The 8,525-nt window shown below is 35.6% G+C and overlaps 1 long non-coding RNA gene across 2 annotated transcripts; it reads right to left on the reverse strand.

The window, feature by feature from the left end:
- Nucleotides 1-556: 556 nt before the first annotated feature.
- On the reverse strand, nucleotides 557-3,411 carry LOC129360622 (uncharacterized). Of its 2 annotated transcripts, none has more exons than XR_008606074.1 (3): nucleotides 3,324-3,411; nucleotides 2,106-2,158; nucleotides 557-1,430 (listed from the first exon to the last, which is right to left on the reverse strand). It is a non-coding gene; the product is annotated as an uncharacterized LOC129360622 (long non-coding RNA). The 2 variants fall into 2 exon arrangements; XR_008606073.1 differs by lacking the exon at nucleotides 3,324-3,411 and adding an exon at nucleotides 2,570-2,659.
- Nucleotides 3,412-8,525: the final 5,114 nt, after the last annotated feature.

Consider the following 8,525-nt stretch of genomic DNA (forward strand, 5'->3'; position numbering starts at 1 on the left):
ATTCTAGTTCGTAGTAAAAGTTTTGCTGCTTCTCTTTTTAAATGGAACTGTCTCAATCTGATTATTCAGCAAAAAGGGAAAAACCATCATCTAAATAAAAAACTGGTTTAAATCTAACCGCTACAATAAATAGATTTTAATTATTTGCATCATAACAATAAAGTAATGATACATTTTATGTTTTGCAGTAGTAGTATAGTTCTATTGTTTGATGGGTTTTTTGCTGAATATTGGATAGAAAACATAAAAACATTATTGACATATTGTCAACACACTACCCTAACATGTTATGTGCCACAATCCAAAGAGCATTTATCAAATCATTTGTGAGTTATAAATAGAATATTTAAAACAACTTACTCTAAAGTGCAATATAATGAGGAATTGATTAAAACTAATATTTATTTAGATGCAGAAATGTAGTTTCGTGAAATAATGCATTACAGCAATATAAGTCAATGAAATAATTAATAAGTGAAATATATGTGGAAACCAAATTATTAGTAAAGACAACTTGTTAATTACAGATATAATCAATCATATATTCATTCATTTAGAATTTTGAATGACAAAGCATTTTACAAATAACTGCTTTATGTTCGGTTCTAAAACTAGATTCAGCCTGAATCCTTGCAGGTTTCGTGAGCCTCGATCCACACAGGGATCTAGTTGATTTAGAAACCTGCTGAGAGAACTGAGCAATTGCCAAACACTAAAAGATCCAGGACAACAATGGCTGTTACTATCCACACTGTGGCTAGTCTGCAATTTAAAAATTATTAATGCCAACAGGTTTACTGTAAAAACACACAGAACCCCCCTAGAGGTCCCATCGGCAAGCTATGAACTAAAGCTGCAGCTGATAATGTAAAAATACAGTAAGTTGTTAATGTGATCTAATTAGATATCAGGATGTTGTCAGAAATCTTACTGCATTAATTAAAAGTGTTATAATTTTCTGTTTTTCATAGATAAAGCATGAATTTCCTGATCTGTTCTTTGTACCCAGCTGATGGAGCGCCCTGTAGTTCTGGACTGACGGGTTTTCTGGGTTGAATTCATTAGAGCCACATATGTTCAGCCTTTTAACATTTCAGAGATTTTGCTGTTTATGCCTTCCGTCTGCTGTTCATGCTAATAGACAGGCTGAGTATGCCAAACTTCATTCTCCAGCTACAGTGATGGCGGTGCTTTTGCTGACAGCTGGGTTTTTATCAGGAAGCACCTGCTGTCCCTCCTCATCTATCTGTGAGGTGGTTTCCATGTCTCTGTAGGAAAGCTCCTCGATAACAGGTGTCCTTACTGGTGAGCGGTCGCAGAGCCAGTCATCTCTTTGGAACTGGAAACATCCAGATTCGCCGCTGACACCTCAGTCATCAGCTGAGTCGCTACGGTTGGCTGTCAATGTCACAGTTGTATGTTCTTACAGGCTGAAAATGACAGAAAAAGCACTAGTGAGTGAAAGACTCAGTGTTGAATTTGTTCACCATGTTAACTCTGAAGTAACACTTAAAATACACATTGCAAACAGTAGTGTAATAGCACAAGGATCAAGACATCAAGGAGGCATGAATGACACCATAATGGACCTTGAAGTGGAAGCATTAAGTGATGTTAAACAAGAGCTAAATTTGTCATTTAAATAAACCAAAAACCATTTCAGGCTTAATTTACAGTCACTTCAATCATCATCAAACTTTCAGCAAAATCAACAAAATAAATCCTGATGATTGCCCTCTTCAAGGTTGACTTAAAGAAATAATTGTTATCTTTAACCACGCAGGTGTTGCAATCCACCTTTCGTCTTGCAGTTCGTTTTCTCCATGGCTTCTTGTTTTATCTACAGTCTAAAATTTACTTGAATATTTCAAACAAGCAAATATTTGTCAAGGTTATGTAAACCCAATGAACTGGTTATTTTTATCAGAGCATTATTCATAATATGAAAACAACAAAGACAAGGTAGAGATGAGAAGGTACCAGAGAAAACAACGAGCTCAAGAGTTCTGTGCAATTGTCTATTAGTTTTGAAAGTTCAGTAGTCTCCTCTCAGGCCTTTAAAACGATCTAAAAAAATTCAAAGGGAGGAGGGGAAAAGGTCATACCAGCTGCCCATCGGTTCGGTTCGGTTCATTTGATGATAGGGGGAAAACCTGACCTGAAAGGCCAAAACAATAATCAGCAATTCAGTCATAAATTCTAATCACTTCATCGATAAACACAAATAAATGACACACGTTACATAACAAAGCATACCCTTGGAAAACTCGCTAATATTACTGCGCAATTATAGCTAAAGATGCTACTTCCGGTTAGCATGCCTGTCACAAAATATGTCAAGAGTCCTAAATTAAAATACAAAATCAATTCCAAATCATAGCCGAATAAGACAATACCTTCATTTGCACATTACCAACGTGCAAATTAATTAGAAATGTTTAAATTAAACTTAAAATTTGAAAAATATTTTCTCAATGAAGTTCCGCGGTGCAGCGCCACAACAAAGGATTTTAAACAACTCGATAAAATCAAACACTGTCATAAACAGGAGCACAAAAACTAATCTTACTGCCACATGTTGTGTGACGATGGATTGTGAACGGCGATATATTAGGATGCCAAGTCTTCATCGGGTAAAAACAGATGCCAAAAAGACGCCATCGCTCCTCGTCACTGATTGGCTGAACAATTCCGCAAAGCTTCGTTGATCACGTGACATTTCTCAGTTTTTTTTTTTTTTTTTTTTTTTTTGGTTTGTTTGTTTTATTTTATTTATTTCCGTAACGTGTAACAGGACTTGTATTTCAACAATGCACTAAGATAACCAGTGTTGGGTAAGTTACTGTAAAAAGTTGGTTATAGTTACTTGTTACATTAAAAAAAAGTAAATCCGTTAGACAGGTAGTTAAAATATTGCACCATTTACAGAAAAGTAACTATTGTGTTCTTAAAAAAAGACATGCATAAAAGCATTCAGGTTCACCATGGAATGAAACTTCACAATATTCTCAAATGTTCTTTGGACACAAGCAGAAAACACTAATTTACACTACTGAAACATTATTTTCTACATACATAATAAAACACTGATCACCTCCAAAACTTAAACTGGTAAAAATCAGGGAATGTTGGATTAAATCCGACTTTCCTTGGATCCAGTCCAACCAATTGTGTTGGTTCATGAAACCAACACGATTGACTGTTATGTGAAACTTCAGCATAGCAGATCTACAAATGGCATACAAATCATATAATACAAAGAGGACTGACTTGTGTGCAAGAGAATTAGGAGCTCTATTCTGAGTCTTTCCCTTGTTACTCACTGGTGTCAGCTGACATCATGATGATGTTGGCAGTTCTGTAACTGGAGGTGAGGTGTGGTAAGCTGGTGCAATAGCATGAGTCTATCCGTCTGGTGGTGATTGTTGGCAGGTGTGGCTGATGTTGCAGCGGTTTTGCAGGTTTAGACAGGACACATAATTGTTTCTCAAAGGTCCAACGTATCATTTCAGTCCGCTCTGGTTGTCATGAACTGCTTTCTGTTGCCAAGGTGTCCATAAACATATGCATTTCCCATATAAAGACTTGATTGGAGAACAAATGTAAATAGAAACACAAAATAAATAGAAATAGTAATACTTAGTTCACTTTAGCCTTACTTAGCAACACTTTAACAATTTCCATAGAATGTAAAAGTTGGTTTGCTCTCAGTTCAAACAGTTAAATATATACTGCTCAAAAAAATAAAGGGAACACTCAAACAACACAATATAACTCCAAGTAAATAAAACTGTCCACTTAGAAAGCAACACTGATTGACAATCAATATCACCTGCTGTTGTGCAAATGGAATAGACAACAGGTGGAAATTATTTTCATATTTATTTCATTCATTCAGATCTAGGATGTGTTATTTGAGTGTTCCCTTTATTTTTTTGAGCAGCGTATATCTCCATTACAAAGGTAATAATTAAAACTTGTGTCTTTTTTGTTTTATACTAGTCAAGTTTATTTGTATAAATTTGCCTTATGTGATAAAAACATATCACAATAACCAATTATGTTGAAAACTGCAAACAAGTAACAAACATTACATTTTGTCAAATACCATTATAATGAGGAAAACTGTGTGATTTGAGTTTGACTGATTACGAAGCAATATCTCAGCAGTGATTATTTACAATACTAAAACCCCAGAAAAATACTCACAATATTACTGCAACATACTTAAAGGAAGCTGCTGTTTTTGCTTTTCTTATTTCTTCATGTTTTGATCCACATAAAATATGTTTTGGAAGATTAAAAATCAGCATTGACAGGTGAATGAACTCTAAAAAGATCCTTTCTTGCAAACCTGACAGGCCTCTGTCGTTGGCCCTGATTTTCTGAATCAGACACTTTATTCTGGAAGTTTGGCCGACAGATTCATGAAGTTGATTCTTGGAATAATGGTCACCACTTTAGTCTCGAAACTTTTCTTCTTCCCCAACTCTAGAAGCCAATAGAAACATTTTATGCTGGTCTATTGAACTCAAGACACACAACATCCATCTGTTTATGCCCACATCTTTTTTCCTTTATGCACATTTGATTCTGTTGTGGATTTAATGTGGACTTAATCTCAGACACTAGATGTATTATTCAAATGTGTTGAGAGTATCTGCTGCTGTTGTTCAGGTAATAAAGCATTGAACTGTGTTTATGTTTGGATGATGTTAAAAACACTGAAATAAGTAAAGTAGATGGTTGTAGCTTCTCTTGGAGCAACCAGATGCTCTTGGTGGATCACAGGAAGTTCTTAGACTCTTAAGTTTTAGAGGAGATTATCTGTTTAGATTTGGAGACATTAGCAGCTTTAAATTCTTTATAGTGCATAATATAATACTTTTCTGTTCTTTGCAATGTTTACAATAAATTACCTAAATAATAGACAACTGATGATTAAATGGGTGTGAGGAAACATTTAAAGAGTCTGTGGAAAAAATCTTTTGAAACATTTGTTTTTTTAAGAAGATTAATGAGAAACTGTATTGTCTGAATTCCTTGTTGTCTGTTTACTCAGCCGTTAACTCAACATGCCGAGAACTTTGAAGAAGCTCATTTTATCTGGAGCTACTGGGATTATTTTAATTACACACAATGCCAGACTCAGTCCTTTTAAAGTTAAACCTCAGTTATGCCTCTGTTTAACAACAGGTATGGTTGAAAAATCACTGGAAACCCCCTGAGTAGTGTGAACATGTTCAGGATCTGCTGTTCCCCTAAATAATGAGGAAATGCTTGATGGAACAATGAAAACTAACAGATGCTTTATGTTGGAAACTGATTTAAACTATACTTCATCCAACACGTTTTCCATCTTGTTGGTATTTCAACATTTTTGCAGAAGTTTTCAAGTTCCTTGAAACTCTTCACAGAAAATCATAAACTCTTAAGTTTGTGATTTTAGAAAGATGTGGAAAAGTTTGTGCAAAATTTTTTTCTATCTCATTGAAGAGATGAATTACCATATGATAACTGGTTGACTTACCATTCAAATGTTCTTTATTAAAATCAGCATGGTGTTTGTATGAATACACCTGCTGTGAGGTCACACAGCTGCACAGACACCCCCTCCACCTGACGGAGGAATCATCTGGACAAAGAACGGCTCCTGGGTTGGAGTTCAAAGATTTATGGCCATCTTCTTGCTCTCATGCCTGTGTGTCATAAAATTTTATGATGTCTTTTCCACGGTTTTTCTTAAGCACATCTTTAGCAGACAACGGAGACATAACTCAGCGGTGGTCATGATACAGTCATAACTTATCTCAGCTAGATGGAAACCTGCTTTCAAGAGCTGATTGTCAGCATTGTGATCTTGAGCTAATTTAAATTCCCCTGCAGGTTGGCCTGGAAGAAAACTTTAAAAGTTTGTACAAAATTCTATATTGGGAATATTTAAGTGAGGGAGAGGTGGACTAATCTGAAAAGTTCTGCTATCCCAAAAGATTCTGGTTCTTTCATGCAGTACAAAGGTTTGAAACTTTAATGAGCCTCTCTGGGATGTGGGCTGGTGGTTCAGACATCATTAGGAAAGGCCAAGTGATGTAAGGACTCTCATCCTGCAGTTCACCACGTCTAAATGAAGCAACCGGCTGTGAAGTCTTGTTTTAATACTTGCAAAAGTATAAAGATAAGCTGATATGATGTAGCTGCACAATAACAAAAATTACCATCATATGTGATCAAAATAGACTAAAAGTCACCAGGCTTGCAATAGTGTCAAGCAGATATAAATTTATTGTTAAAAATGCTTAAGATTATGATTTTTATCATTAAATTTGTAGCTTACACTTAGAATTTCTTGTTTTTAAATGATACAGAAAGAGCACATAAAATAATGATCCAAACATATAAATGCATAAAATAGTCTGTTTGAAAATGTTTCATCGCGGACAGTTTTGGCAGCACAGCTCCTATGAGTAAGCACAGCCTTTCTTTTCAGTTTTCGAGTTTAAACTCCATCATTTTTATTCGGAGAAGTCGGAAAGGTCCAAACTTGTCCTCTGAGTGAAGCTGTTGGAGGACACTAAATCCTCATTCTGTTAGTTAAAGCTCAAAGAAATTTTTTGGAAGAGAAAAAATGTTTTGGCAAAAAACAGCACCAAGATTTCCTCAGGGGAAATTATTGTTTTTAATTTAATAAATTCTTTAACTCTTAGAGAAAAAAAGTGGATTTTAGAGATTCAAATCAAAACAAACAGAATGTCCAAATGAACGTAAAATAAAGTGAATAATCATTGAAAGAAAATCAGTTTTACACAGAATAAAACAGGATCCAGATGCAGACAGACTAGCATTTGGGCTCAGCTGTGCTTACACACACACACACACACACACACACACACACACACACACACACACACACACACATACACACACACCCACCCACCCACACACACACACACACACACGCTTTATCAATGACAATGAATTTTGAAGGAGACGACAAAATCTCAAAGCTAATCAAGATGAATGGCTTCAACTGTAGCAAACCAAACAGGCTTCATTTACTGCTGTTTTAATTTCTTATCTGGGTGGCAGTGAGCCATTAAAAGCATTTATGAACAGAAACATTTGGATGAAATGTAAAAGCCTGAATGCAGTCACATGATGAATGTTGTACAGTTGGCAGACAGGAGAGAGATTAATGATGCTGAGCTCAGAGGCAGCCAGGTTTAAACACCTTGACTGCAGATGGAAACTCTGCTACTCCTGATTTTATTGAAACATCCAATCAGGAGCAAAAAGTTTTATTTTCCATCAGTCATTCCAGATTATCTTCACTTTATGTGGTGTGATATCATACGATATTTTTGCATAAATGCATTTGTTGAAATAAACAACAAATTACTAAAAATATTATACATCTCTAAAGTCTTTCTTTGATTAAAACTCATATTAGAGAAATCTGAATATAGATTATTTGGTATCCAATGTAAGAAAAAAATGTGACAATATAAGATCGATTCACTGCAACTAAAGTACACCAAATATTGTTCTGCATTACATTCAACAGCTGAAACAGAAATGCAGACGTCCTCCAGGTCATTCAGTCCGTTTCTCTCTCGGACTTCTGACCATTTGTGCAAAATTGCTCCACCTACAGAAAGAATAGCTGTACTGCAGCTATGATGAAAGAAAGATATAATGGAGCAGGTCAAAGTTTTTCTTTATATGTTGTTGGTTTTCAGACTCATTGTGACTCTGGAGGTGCTGCAGAGATCTTCAGCTCAAATTACTGATGCGCTTTACAAATCTGGCCCAAATGGAAGTGGCAAATAGCAGACATTATGGAAGAAAAGTATAATTTCCAGTTTGACACAAACTTTGAAGTTAAACTTTAGTTTGTAGGTGGCAGTGTCATCCTGTGTAGTTGCTTTTCTTCAGCATGAACAGAGAAGCTGATCATAGCTGATGAGAAGATGGATGGATATGAATCAGGATGATACTGGAGGAAAACCTGCTAGAAGCTGCAGAGATGCTGAGTCAGGTAGAGGTTCACCTCCCAGCAGGAAACCAGCCTGAACATCCAATGTTAAATGTGAAGAAGTTAATGGTGCTGAAAACTTTTCCAAGGTACTTTAAGGATAATTTTCTAGGCCAGACTTGCTGTAGCAGGCCAATTAGTGGATAGAGTGATGGTTCTTCACCACAAGAATTAAATGAATTTGTTTTCTTAACTGAGTGGTGAGACATGTGTGTGTGGGAAAAAGGGTGACGCAGTTTTCTAAATGACCAGCATCACATTTTCCCAGAGTTACATTTGTAGTTTTCTTTAAACAGAAAGTAATACTTTTTAGATCAAATGTAAAAGGTAATAGTCTTCATTTCAACTTATTAAATATTAGTCTTTATTTCTTTCTTTATAACATAAAAATACTTTCCCATTTCAGATCTTTTGTAAACTTTTTGACTGAGCTGAAGGCCTTACGGTTAGCATGAAGTGGTGACTGTGGGTGTTCCATCGGTCTGCACAGTGC

This window comes from Poeciliopsis prolifica, unplaced genomic scaffold, assembly GCF_027474105.1.
Source record: "Poeciliopsis prolifica strain line A6 unplaced genomic scaffold, Auburn_PproV2 SCAFFOLD006, whole genome shotgun sequence".
In the NCBI taxonomy this organism is placed as follows: domain Eukaryota; kingdom Metazoa; phylum Chordata; class Actinopteri; order Cyprinodontiformes; family Poeciliidae; genus Poeciliopsis; species Poeciliopsis prolifica.